Source organism: Moschus berezovskii, chromosome 22 (genome assembly GCF_049115385.1).
Source record: "Moschus berezovskii isolate FMDL1 chromosome 22, NW_MosBer_1.0, whole genome shotgun sequence".
In the NCBI taxonomy this organism is placed as follows: Eukaryota; Metazoa; Chordata; class Mammalia; order Artiodactyla; family Moschidae; genus Moschus; species Moschus berezovskii.
In genome coordinates, this window is record NC_142481.1 from 369,076 (window position 1) to 381,294 (window position 12,219).

The following is a 12,219-nucleotide window of genomic DNA, read 5'->3' on the forward strand; positions in this document are numbered from 1 at the left end:
CACTGCAGGAGCCAGTTTCCGATGCAAACACACAAGGGTCGGTTTATTCAGCTTGAGCAGGGACCCCTACCATCACTGATGCCTCAGATCTGGATAGGAGTCCAGACTCTCAAAATACAGAGGTTTATATAGTATATTTGGAGAAGGCAATGGCAAACCACTCCAGTACTCTTGCCTAGAAAATCCCATGGACGGAGGAGCCTGGTAGGCTGCAGTCCGTGGGGTCGCTAAAGGTCGGACACAACTGAGCAACTTGACTTTCACTTTCACACATTGGAGAAGGAAATGGCAACGCACTCCAGTGTTCTTGCCTGGAGAATCCCAGGGACGGGGGAGCCTGGTGGGCTGCCGTCTATGGGGTCACACAGAGTCGGACACGACTGAAGTGACTTAGCAGCAGCAGCAGCAGCATATAGTATATTGCGCGCGAAAGTACTGCAAGAGTTAGCGACTACTGTATCAGCCTAGAAGTGACTGGTTGACCTTTACCTAAAGAGCACTTGGTGCTTTCTGATTGGACTCTTTAAATTTGCTCATCCTGGGGCTTTCTTGTTATTCTCTGATTGGCCCTAAGGAGGGAGTTTCCCGGGTTGGGGATTTTCCAGGAATCCCTACCCAAGATGGCGTCCACTTCTAAAATGGAGTAACTTTGGTCCTGTGAGCAGCAAGCAGTAAGCAAAGTACAGAAGCAAAGATGCATTAAGGGAGTATTAAGTTCTAGAAAGGCTCAGCTCTACTCGCCTTCAAGGGTCCACTGAGCAAACACCATGAAGAAGAAGTTTGAAGAGACGTGATGCAGAGACCCAGGTTTGGGGAATGCCTGGCTCATTCATGTGGGAGCCCGTACACTTCACCCCAAGGCACAGGGAAGCATTACAAGAACTCTCATGTGCACTGACCTGAGGGGGTGGGTGTTACTCCTGGACACATTCTACAGCCACAGAGACTAAGGCAATGAGAGCAAAGGTCTCCAGTTCACTTGGGACAGGATCTGCTGAAAATATGCCTCCATTTCCTCCTCATACCTGGAGATGCTGTTGTGGAGAAGGCAGAGGTCCTCAGAAAGCAGGGCTGGGGTTGGGGGAACAATTAGGGATTTAGCCCCTACCTCAGTGCCTCCACACTCCCAAGTCCACCCCCATGCCCAAAGGCGAGAGTAACCAGTGCCAGCTGAGGACTATCCCCTAGGGAGCAAAGGGCAGTACCTCAACACTCAAATAAAGGAGGGGCCAGTTTTTCCTGTCATCTCAAAATACTAAACAGAGAGAAATGAAGCAAGTGTCAAAACAATTGATTGTACAATTTAAAAAAATATCTCAGTGAAACATCAGCCGGTTTCTAAAAATGGAGGTGGGGGAAGGGGACAAGGAGCATATGAAAATCCCCAGGAAGACAACTAAGTGCATTCTGTGAGGGGGTATCAAACTTCTGGACCTGCTGGAATGCTGCCCAACAGGCCAGAAGCCATACATATTATCCCCTGCTTCCCTTAATGCTGCCATTGCTTCCCATACTCTGCTCATCTAGAGTCTTGGCTGTAGTCATGTGACAGTCCCACTGAGACAGCCAGGCAGAAATCCTTCCAGATCTTATCCCAAACCCTTCCCCATGTTTGACTCCCTCTCACTCTGTCTGTACAAAAAACACACCCATGCTGCGCATGTGGAAGCATGCACACACAAACACACACGTGTACACCACACCAAAGAAGACCGCTCAAGGCTCCATGTGAAGCTATCTTGCTCTGACATTCCTGTCCATCCATGGGCAATCTCCTACTATGCCTGTTCATTTTCACCCTCTGGCCCTCTTCTTCCTTGTTGGAGACATCCCAGTGTAAGGGCTGGGAGCACCTCCCCTCCACAGCCAGACTGCCTGCTTTCAAAGTCCTACCTCCACCAGTTGCCTCTGGAGGACACTGAACAGGCCTCCTCAGCCTCTCGGGGCCTCAGCTGCAGAAATCTGGGAGAGCAGGCCTGCTTTGTGGTGCTGCTGTGATGATTACAAGAGTTGCATTTACAGAGTTTAACACTTGTGCTGACACACAGTAGGGGCCACAGCAAATTTAATTCTATTGGTTACACCTGGACATAAAATGCCTTTCCCTCATGCTGGACCTCTTTCTAGAGGCCTCTCTTTCTCCTTCTCTTTCTAGTTTCTTTTTTCCCTGCCTGTGTCGGGGTGGGGTTTCAAGTACTGCCCCAGGCCTTATGTCCAGCCCAGACCTCCCTCCCAGGCTCCCTACCATTGCCATTCTCTCCTCCATAACCAGCCATGCCTCGAGACTTGAAATAAAAATCGTATTTCACAGCAAGACAAAAAACAAGACAAAAAAATTTAAACATAAACTTTTTCGTTGCTCATTTGGGCCTCCTCCCTCCCATTTAGTGTGCATGGTGCATCCGCATTAACCATATCTGATTAGGAGACAGACAAACTTCCTTCTTTCTAAGGGGTCATAATGACCCACTACCAGCTTTGTACTGCGGGGCTGGATTATATCAACTGTCAACTCCTCAACTGACACATGGCCTTTTGTCTCAAAAAGTATATAACTGTGCTTTGACCTCTAGGGTGGAACAATCCTCAGAGCTTTCTGAAAAGCTACTTCCTGAGTTATAATCCTCAGGCTTGAATAAAATGTCCCATTTCTTTCTTAGAGCAATTATTGATTAATTTCATCGTCCACAGACTCAACACAGCTGATCGAGTCCAGGGTTCCCTCATCCCTTGCACTGCGGCCTCCATCCTGGCTCCTCACTAGAGCCGGAAACTCAAGAACCCTCCCTCACACTTTCTACTCCCTCGGCACTGCCGCTCCACTGAGCCATCCACCGCCGGATGCTACTATTTACTGAGGCTCTGAAACCCAAACCCCAGCCCTCGCGCACCCGGCAATTCTGTGGCCCGCTCACCACACCTCCAGTCATGTTCACCCCTCCAGCCCCTTCTCACACCGATCTCTCCACCCGGGGCAGCATTACCAAACACAACCAACACGGGCCGGTGCCTTTTGCTCTGCCAGACTGCCCGTAATTCTCTGTCCACCAGAACAACATACACTTTCTCTTTAAGCTGAGTTAGAAACCCACGTACCAGTGGAAGATCTGTGTCCACGTACTTGGCTCGAGAGGCCTGTGGGGAACCTCCGCGCGCGTTCCCGGGCCAGGTTCACCAGCGCGCGCGAGTATTGGCGGCACTTCCGGTGGGTGGCGGAAGCGCGCCGCTCGGCGCGAGAAACTACAAGTCCCAGAAAGTCGCGCGCCGGGGGCGGTTTTTCTCGCTCAGGTGGCAGTTTCTCCAGTTGCCGCAGCAGACGTTCCTCCTCGCGGCGGCAGCGTAGTGGCCTTTGGCGTCTGGGCGTGGAAGTCGAGGGAAACCACCTGCCGAGGAGCGCGGAAGACGTTTTCGCAGAGGCAGCTAGAGCAGGGGAGTCTGTCACAGAGGGTGTTTGGCAAAGGCTCAAAGGCCCGCCAAGGAGAGGGTAGGGCCTCGGGTGTGTTCTGAGTGTGGAGTATGAAAGTTGGAGGCCGGCTAACATAGGAGTGCGTCATCCTATGTGATTGCTTAGGGAAGTTTGTTTGGCTTTTTCCAGTTGGTCCTAAGTGGGACAGGGGCAAAAAATAGGGAAGCTGGCAGTTAGTGAGCAAGTCCTGACTGTTTTGGACCCGTTGCTACAGAGATTTTGGGTCAGAGAGTTCTGTTTTATATGGTCTGTTGTGTGCATATTCAGCCTCACTGCCTTGTGGGGCCGAGACCACAGACCTGCTATCCCGCCCTGGCTCTTCAAGGTGGGAGACCCCACAGGAAACCTTCCTAGGCCGGCCTTCTGGCGGGAACCACTCTGGCTCTTCATGAAAGAGGTTATCTGTGATAAGCTCTTCACGAATACTTTCAATATTTAGACATCACTTAAAACTTAACTAATTTATAATTTATGCAAAGTACTTTCATGGTTCCAACATAAAAACTACAGACATAAAAGTGTACGAAGAGAAGCCTAACCTCTGGCTTCTCATCCCTGTATCCCTGTCCTCTCCCATTGGTAATTATAAGTTTTAGATTATCCTTCCGTTTAAAAAGTACAAGCAATACATTCTGTAAGTGTATCCCACACTCTTCCTTGGGTAAAAACTTCACTGCGTAGTGTTGTGACACACTTCATTGTTTTCCACCTAATCGTTTGGTGGGAGATTTTTCTCTGGCAACTGCCAGGGCACCATTGTGTGTCAGGACTGCAGTCCTTCCCCCAGCATGCTACTGATGACACATAAGCTGTATTGAGTGTTTTACAGACAGTGCAGCGATGTATATTCCTGTGCCTACATCATTTTGCATTTTTGCTAGTGTAAATTTGGAATAGATCTCTGCTGCTGCTGCTGCTAAGTCACTTCAGTCGTGTCCAACTCTGTGTGACCCCATAGATGGAAGCCCACCAGGCTCCCCCATCCCTGGGATTCTCCAGACAAGAACACCGGGGTGGGTTGCCATTTCCTTCTCCAATGTGTGAAAGTGAAAGTGAAGTCGCTCAGTCGTGTCCGACCCTTAGCGACCCCACGAACTGCAGCCTACTAGGCTCCTCTATCCATGGGATTTTCTAGGCAAGAGTACTGGAGTGGCTTGCCATTGCCTTCTCCGGGAATAGATCTCTAGAAGTGGGATATTGAGTCAAAGGTAAGTATGTTTTTAATTTTGCCTAATTCTTGTCCTTTGGGGTTACACCTGTTTGCATCCCATCAAATCACTGCAGATGGTGACTGCAGCCATGAAATTAAAAGGTGCATGCTCCTTGGGAGAAAAGTTATGACCAACCTAGACAGCATATTAAAAAGCAGAGACATTACTTTGCCAACAAACGTCTGTCTAGTCAAAGCTTTGGTTTTTCCAGTGGTCATGTATGGATGTGAAAGTTGGACTATAAAGAAAGCTGAGCACCAAAGAATTGATGCTTTTGAACTGTGGTGTTGGAGAAGACTCTTGAGAGTCCCTTGGACTGCAAGGAGATCCAACCAGTCCATCCTAAAGGAAATCAGTCCTGGATATTCATTGGAAGGACTGATGTTGAAGCTGAAACTCCAATACTTTGGCCACCTTATTCAAAGAAATGACTCATTGGGAAAGACCCTGATGTTGGGAAAGATTGAAGGCGGGAGGAGAAGGGGCAACAGAGGATGAGATGGTTGGATGGCATCACTGACTCAACGGACATGAGTTTGAGTAAGCTTTGGGAGTTGGTGATGGACAGGGAAGCCTGGTGTACTGCAGTCCTTGGGGTTGCAAAGAGTTGGACATGACTGAGCAACTGAACTGAACAGTGTTTGGTGTGGCCTGTTCCTCAGTCTCATCAGCTGGTTATGGCATCATAGTTTTGAATCTTTACCAATCTGATAAGTAAAAAGTGTTATTTCAAAATCCTTCTAATTTACATTCCTCTAATGAGAATTTCTCTAGTTATGAGCATTTTTAATATATTTAAGAAGCATTTTTTTGTTTTGTGAACTGTTGATATTGTAGCCATTTTTCAGTAGGTTTGTTGATCTTTTACTTTAGCTTTGAAAGTTCCTTACTGGTAACAATAACTTTGCAAATTGCAATTTTTGACAGTTTGTAATCTGTTCATGTTAACAGTGTTGTGGGGTTTTTCTTCCCCAACAACAATTGGTTTTCTTATCCAATAAATAGAAACATTTATTTTTACACTATAAAATTTTATCAGTATTTTCCTTTATTGCTTTTGGATTTTGATTCATGGGTAGTAAATATTCTCAAGTTTTGGGGAAATCACTCATGTTTCTCCTAGTGCTTGTATGTCATATTTTACATTTAAATCTTTAATCCAATCAGAATTCATCCTAGTATGAAGTGTGAGGAATGGATTTCATTTTCTCTTTTGCAGGTATACTAAGTATACCTGTATATGGTATACTAAGTAGTTTAGCTAAAGTCTACTTTTTCCTCTCTGAGGTGCCCCTTTTATCACTTACTTTACACATGCAATTGAATATATTTCTGAATTTTCTTTTCTGTTGAATTGGTCTGTCTACTCATGTGCCAGTACTACAACTTTAAAATTATAGATGCTTCATAATATGGTTTACTATCTAGTAGAGTTGGCCCTCCCACATTACCTGTCATCTTCAGGGTGTTTCTGGCTTTTCTCTCTTGTTTATTATTTAGCCCTTATAAACTGACAGGTGTTGAAAGAGGAGCTAGTAATAATAGTAATAAGAATAGTAATAGCTTAAGAGTTTGCCGACTACCAGCCTGGTAAAGCACACCTGTGTATTGATTCAGTACTCCTCTTAGCAACCCTATATTAACTTCTGCTTAAAACAGATAGGAAAACCGAGGCACAAAGAGGTTAAGTAGTTAACTTGAGTGGCAAAACTGGTAAGAAGCAAAGGCCAAGATTTTGAACCCAGGTCATCTTGCTGCAGAGCTTTCCCCACCCCCCAAATATATGCCAGTTCTAGACCAGACTGAGTGCAATTGTGTGGTAGTTTGAGCATTCTTTGGCATTGCCTTTTTTTGGGATTGGAATGAAGACTGACCTTTTCCAGTCCTGTGGCTACTGCTGAGTTTTCCAAATTTGCTGGCATATTGAGTGCATCTCTTTCACAGCATCATCTTTCAGGATTTGAAATAGCTGACCTGGAATTCCATCACCTCCACTAGCTCTGTTTGTAGTGATGCTTTCTAAGGCCCACTTGACTTCACATTCCAAGATATCTGGCTCTAGGTGAGTGATCACACCATCGTGATTATCGTGGTCATGAAGATCTTTTTTGTATAGTTCTTCTGTGTATTCTTGCCACCTCTTAATATCTTCTGCTTCTGTTAGGTCCATACCATTTCTGTCCTTTATTGAGCCCATCTTTGCATGAAATGTTCCCTTGGTATCTCTAATATTCTTGAAGAGATCTCTTGTCTTTCCTATTCTGTTGTTTTCCTCTATTTCTTTGCATTGATCACTGAGGAAGGCTTTCTTATCTCTCCTTGCTATTCTTAAAGTCATGCTCAAAATTCTCCAAGCCAGGCTTCAGCAATATGTGAACCGTGAACTCCCAGATGTTCAAGCTGGTTTTAGAAAAGCAGAGGAAGCAGAGATCAAATTGCCAACATCCGCTGGATCATGGAAAAAACAAGAGAGTTCCAGAAAAACATCTATTTCTGCTTTATTGACTATGCCAAAGCCTTTGACTGTGTGGATCACAGTAAACTGTGGAAAATTCTGAAAGAGATGGGAATACCAGACCACCTGATCTGCCTCTTGAGAAACCTGTATGCAGGTCAGGAAGCAACAGTTAGAACTGGACATGGAACAACAGACTGGTTCCAAATAGGAAAAGGAGTACGTCAAGGCTGTATATTGTCACCCTGCTTCTTTAACTTATATGCAGAGTACATCATGAATGCTGCATTGGAAGAAGCACAAGCTGGAATCAAGATTGCCGGGAGAAATATCAATAACTTCAGATATGCAAATGATACCACCCTTATGGCAGAAAGTGAAGAGGAACTAAAAAGCCTCTTGATGAAAGTGAAAGAGGAGAGTGAAAAGTTGGCTTGAAGCTCAACATTCAGAAAACTAAGATCATGGCATCTGGTCCCATCACTTCATGGCAAATAGATGGAGAAACAGTGGAAACAGTGTCAGACTTTATATTTTTGGGCTCCAAAATCACTGCGGATGCTGATTGCAATCATGAAATTAAAAGACGCTTACTCCTTGGAAGGAAAGTCATGGCCAACCTAGACAGCATATTAAAAAGCAGAGACATTACTTTACCAACAAAGGTTCGTCTAGTCAAGGCTATGGTTTTTCCTTCGGTCATGTATGGATGTGAGAGTTGGACTGTGAAGAAAGCTGAGCACCGAAGAATTGATGCTTTTGAAGAGTGGTGTTGGAGAAGACTCTTGAGAGTCCCTTGGACTGCAAGGAGATCCAACCAGTCCATTCTAAAGGAGATCAGTCCTGGGTGTTCATTGGAAGGACTGATGCTGAAGCTGAAACTCCAATACTTTGGCCACCTCATGGGATGAGTTGACTCACTGGAAAAGACTCTGATGCTGGGAAGGATTGGGGGCAGGAGGAGAAGGGGACGACAGAGAGTGAGATGGCTGGATGGCATCACCAACTCGATGGACATGAGTTTGAGTGAACTCCGGGAGTTGGTGATGGACAGGGAGGCTTGGTGTGCTGTGATTCATGGGGTTGCAAAGAGTTGGACACGACTGAACTGACCTGAACCGAACTGAGACCAGACTTGGAAATCTGAGATTTCCTCCACTCCTGGTTTAGTCTTGGCCATGTCTCCTCTTCCCTGGAAGATCAATTTTCTCATTGTTCCCAGGGGAGCCCTCAAAGTTGGGGTGTAAAAGCTGACTGTTGGTGTCACTGGCAGGAACCACTCTGCCTCATGATGAGTGGAGCTTGTAGGCAGAATCCCAGCACCCCACCCAGGAACAGATGGAACACTGCTGAACAGCTCTCCTACCAGCTGGACCCTGCAGGCTTGGGTGTGCTCATAATTCCAGGAACAATCTTTGCTCTGTTGGATGGAGCATCACACAACTCCAGGGGCTGCCCCTCCCATGCAGAACACTGCTCTCTTTCTTTCCCATTTTGTGAGATTTTAGCTTTTCTTTCTTTTGGTGTCATGAAAGGAACTCCTGCCTTTGGCTCTTCCCACTGAAAAGGCAGCAGGGATATTCTCTGCCACTTGATACCCTGCTTTATCACAGGATCACCTCGCAGAGGTAAGGAGACTTGTCAGCCACCTGTTGCTGCATCCTGCGTCAGTAAATGTTAATTAACCTCTAAGTACAATCTCTAATTCTGTCTCATCACCATTGTGGCCCTGATGATACACTTCTGTTAAGATGTTAACAGGGCTGCCTGTGAGAATGCCCACCCTGAGACCCAGGCCTGTATTCCTGGAAGCAGCAGCAGTGGAAGAAGCCTCTACTCTTATGCTCCTGGAAATATCTTCTTTTGCTAGATGTCCTATTTAAACAGTTTGCAAGTGGGCACCTCACACCAACTTAACACCTAAGATGAACCTTGGAGTAGTGCCAAGTGAACCTGACAGAGGTCTTCTTGTTGCTGAGGACTTGATTTCAACAAACAGTAGGATCCAATAGGGAAGGAGCTTTAGGACCCACTACAAAGGTGGGAACAAATGCTATTCTCTTTAAGCAGTTACATTGTTGGTGTCAGAAGAATGGTCAAGTAGGCACTCCCATCTCTGAAGAGCTCTGGTTAATGTCTAATGTAGATGCACACTGCACATTAGGGAGGGAGAGGATGTGCAAACAATTTTAGGTTTAACTTTTTCTTGTTCCTCCCTAAAAGACATATTTTCTTTCATTAAGTGAAAGCAGCAAACACTGACCAGCAGGAAAACCATAGCCAGCTCGTGGAATGGATCCCAAGCTTGTTTCATGTCAGACACTCAGGTGAGACACACTCAGGAGATGGGCAGTGGTTGAAGCTGTTCCCTTCTGAGACAGGCTGGGACCTGAACCCTGGGATCCTTTGCTGCAGTGCCTGCACCTGGACAAATGGTCTCTTCCAGCAACAAAAAAACTAAGAAGCTAAAAGGGACTAAAACTAGCTGTGTGCCTACACAGTTGGGGCACATTATCAATGATGAGATAAAGACCAAAAAGTGAGCAGAAGCAGGGTACTGGCATGCACCCTGTGCATGGCGCTACCCAGGGGGTGGGCAGACCACCTAAGTGACCCCTCCAGCCCAACTCTTGGACACAGCCCTGCTCTCTCACCACATATGGAACCAGCTGTCTCCTCCTCAGGAAGCCAGCAAAGGAAGCTGTTACTTTTTTCCCTCCCCTGAGCTGCAGCACAAATCCCAGTAAAGCCTTGCCTGAATTTCTTGTCTGGTCTCTTATCTGGAACTTTCACTTCTGTGATGAGATTCTTCAATGGATTTCAAGTTCCCTCCAGAGGAACTACTGGGTACTCTTTAACGGTAAATCCCTAGAACCTAAGAATGATAGGAGGTGTGGCTGTCACATACTTTTTACTTCCTTGAAGGTAGATACACTTAGCTTCTCAGTTCCTTATCCTACTTCTTCCTGATATCCTCAGACAAAGGGGGAGATCGTCCACATGATTCTGTTTTTGTTCTGGTTTTTTAAAATTTGTTATCATAGGAGCATTTAAATATTTTAAAATGGAACCAATCAACTATTTACCCATTCCACTTCTATGCTCGTCCATGTGCAAACATTTTTTTAAACATGACAGCATGATTGTGTACATAATGTATTTTTCACTTCATATAATTACAGAATCTACATAAACATTAGAAACTACAGAATCCATATAAAACAGATTAGAAACTATGCAAATATCCTCAAACGGTAAAATAAGTAAAAAACATTGATACCATAAGAGAAAACATTGATACTACATTTCCATCAACTGTTTCAATCTTTAATCATCTAAGGAAACATTTCCCCACATCAGTGCCTATTTTACTGTCCTTGTTCCTTCTCAAATCTAGGCCTCAGTGCTATTAAGAACACTGTCTAACTGATCACCTTTAGTAGGATTGTCTTTTAAGGAGTCCTACAAAAGCAGAGGAGCAGAGACTGACCATTTGTCATTACACTAAAAACTGTTACTTAATAGTTTTCTTCAAGGATGAGTTCTCTGATAGAAAAGCACCACGTGAAAGCATATCTTCACTAATTGTATGCATAAGGTTTTTTTCACTATGAATTCTTTGGTGTTCCGTAAGTTAGATGGTCTGCTGAAGGCTTTTTCACGTTACATTCATGTGGTTTTTCCACCTATATATGAATTTTCTGATTCACAGTAAGATAAAAATCTCCATCTAAAGATTTCCCACATTGGTTACATTTACGGAGATTCTCTCCCATATGGATACTTTGATGTCCAATAAGATGAGAATTCCATTGGGAACACTTTTCCCATGACATTTATAAAGTTTTTCTCCAGTGTGAGTTCTCTGAAGTGACACTTCAAAGTGAGAACTCCAACTGAAGCATTTCCCAACTGATTACACTTTCACATTGAAGAGAAAGGCTTCTTTCTCTTCAGTGAGTTCTTTGATGTGAAATTATGTCAGAGCTCTGAAGGAAAGATTTCTTATATTAACTGTACTCATTAAGACTTCTCTCCATTCTTTGATAGACATTAAAATAAAGGAAATGACTGAAAGACTTCCCACATTGATTGCAACAGAACTGTTTTTCTTCAGTATGAGTTTTCTGATGCCTAATTAGTTGAGAACTCCCGCAGAAAGCCTCCCACATCCATGGCATTCATGGAGCCTCTTTGTAGTACAAATTATGTAATGTCAACAGTTGGAAGCACCAGGTGAAAGACTTCCCACCACGGATCACATTATGCAGTTTTTCTTAGGTACGAGTTCTTTAATACACAACCAAATGAGAACTCCACTTAATAGATTTACCACACTAATCTCTTCATACTCTCCAGTATAAGTCATATAATTCTAATTCTAGACATAAACACATACTTCCAAGTTTTAAAGTGTCCCTTGAGAGATTGTTTCAAACTTGACACTAACCTCCAGTAGGTCTTGACATACACAAATATCATAAACAATGCTGGAAGTGGCAACTGTGAATGAAGAGTTAGGAGAAAAAGGAAGACCATGTAATTTGGTGGATGAAGATCCTGAGGAATTGGTCATCCATTAGCTCATTCCCTACTCTGAAAAAGCTCCACTCTCATACACCAAAGTCCTTATTTGACCCTTATTCAGTTCAGTTCAGTTGCTCAGTCATGTCCGACTCTTTGCAACCCCATGAATCACAGCACGCCAGGCCTCCCTGTCCGTTACCAACTCCCGGAGTTCATTCAAACTCATGTCCATCGAGTCGGTGATGCCATCCAGCCATCTCATTTCCTGTCATCCTCTTCTCCTCCTGCCCCCAATCCCTCCCAGCATCAGGGTCTTTTCCAGTGAGTCAACTCTTCGCATGAGGTGGCCAAAGTATTGGAGTTATTAGAGCCCTGCTTTCATCCTTTATGTTTCAGCTTTACCTTCTTCTATTTTCCATTGGCCGTATTTTTCCAATTACAATTTAAGCCCCTAGGGGCTGGAAGATGATTCTCATGTAGCCCTTGAATTCTTTTCTGTAGGCATTCAAGGCCTGCTTGTTGAGCAAATAACTAAATATATGTAGATCTCTTGGCTCTGC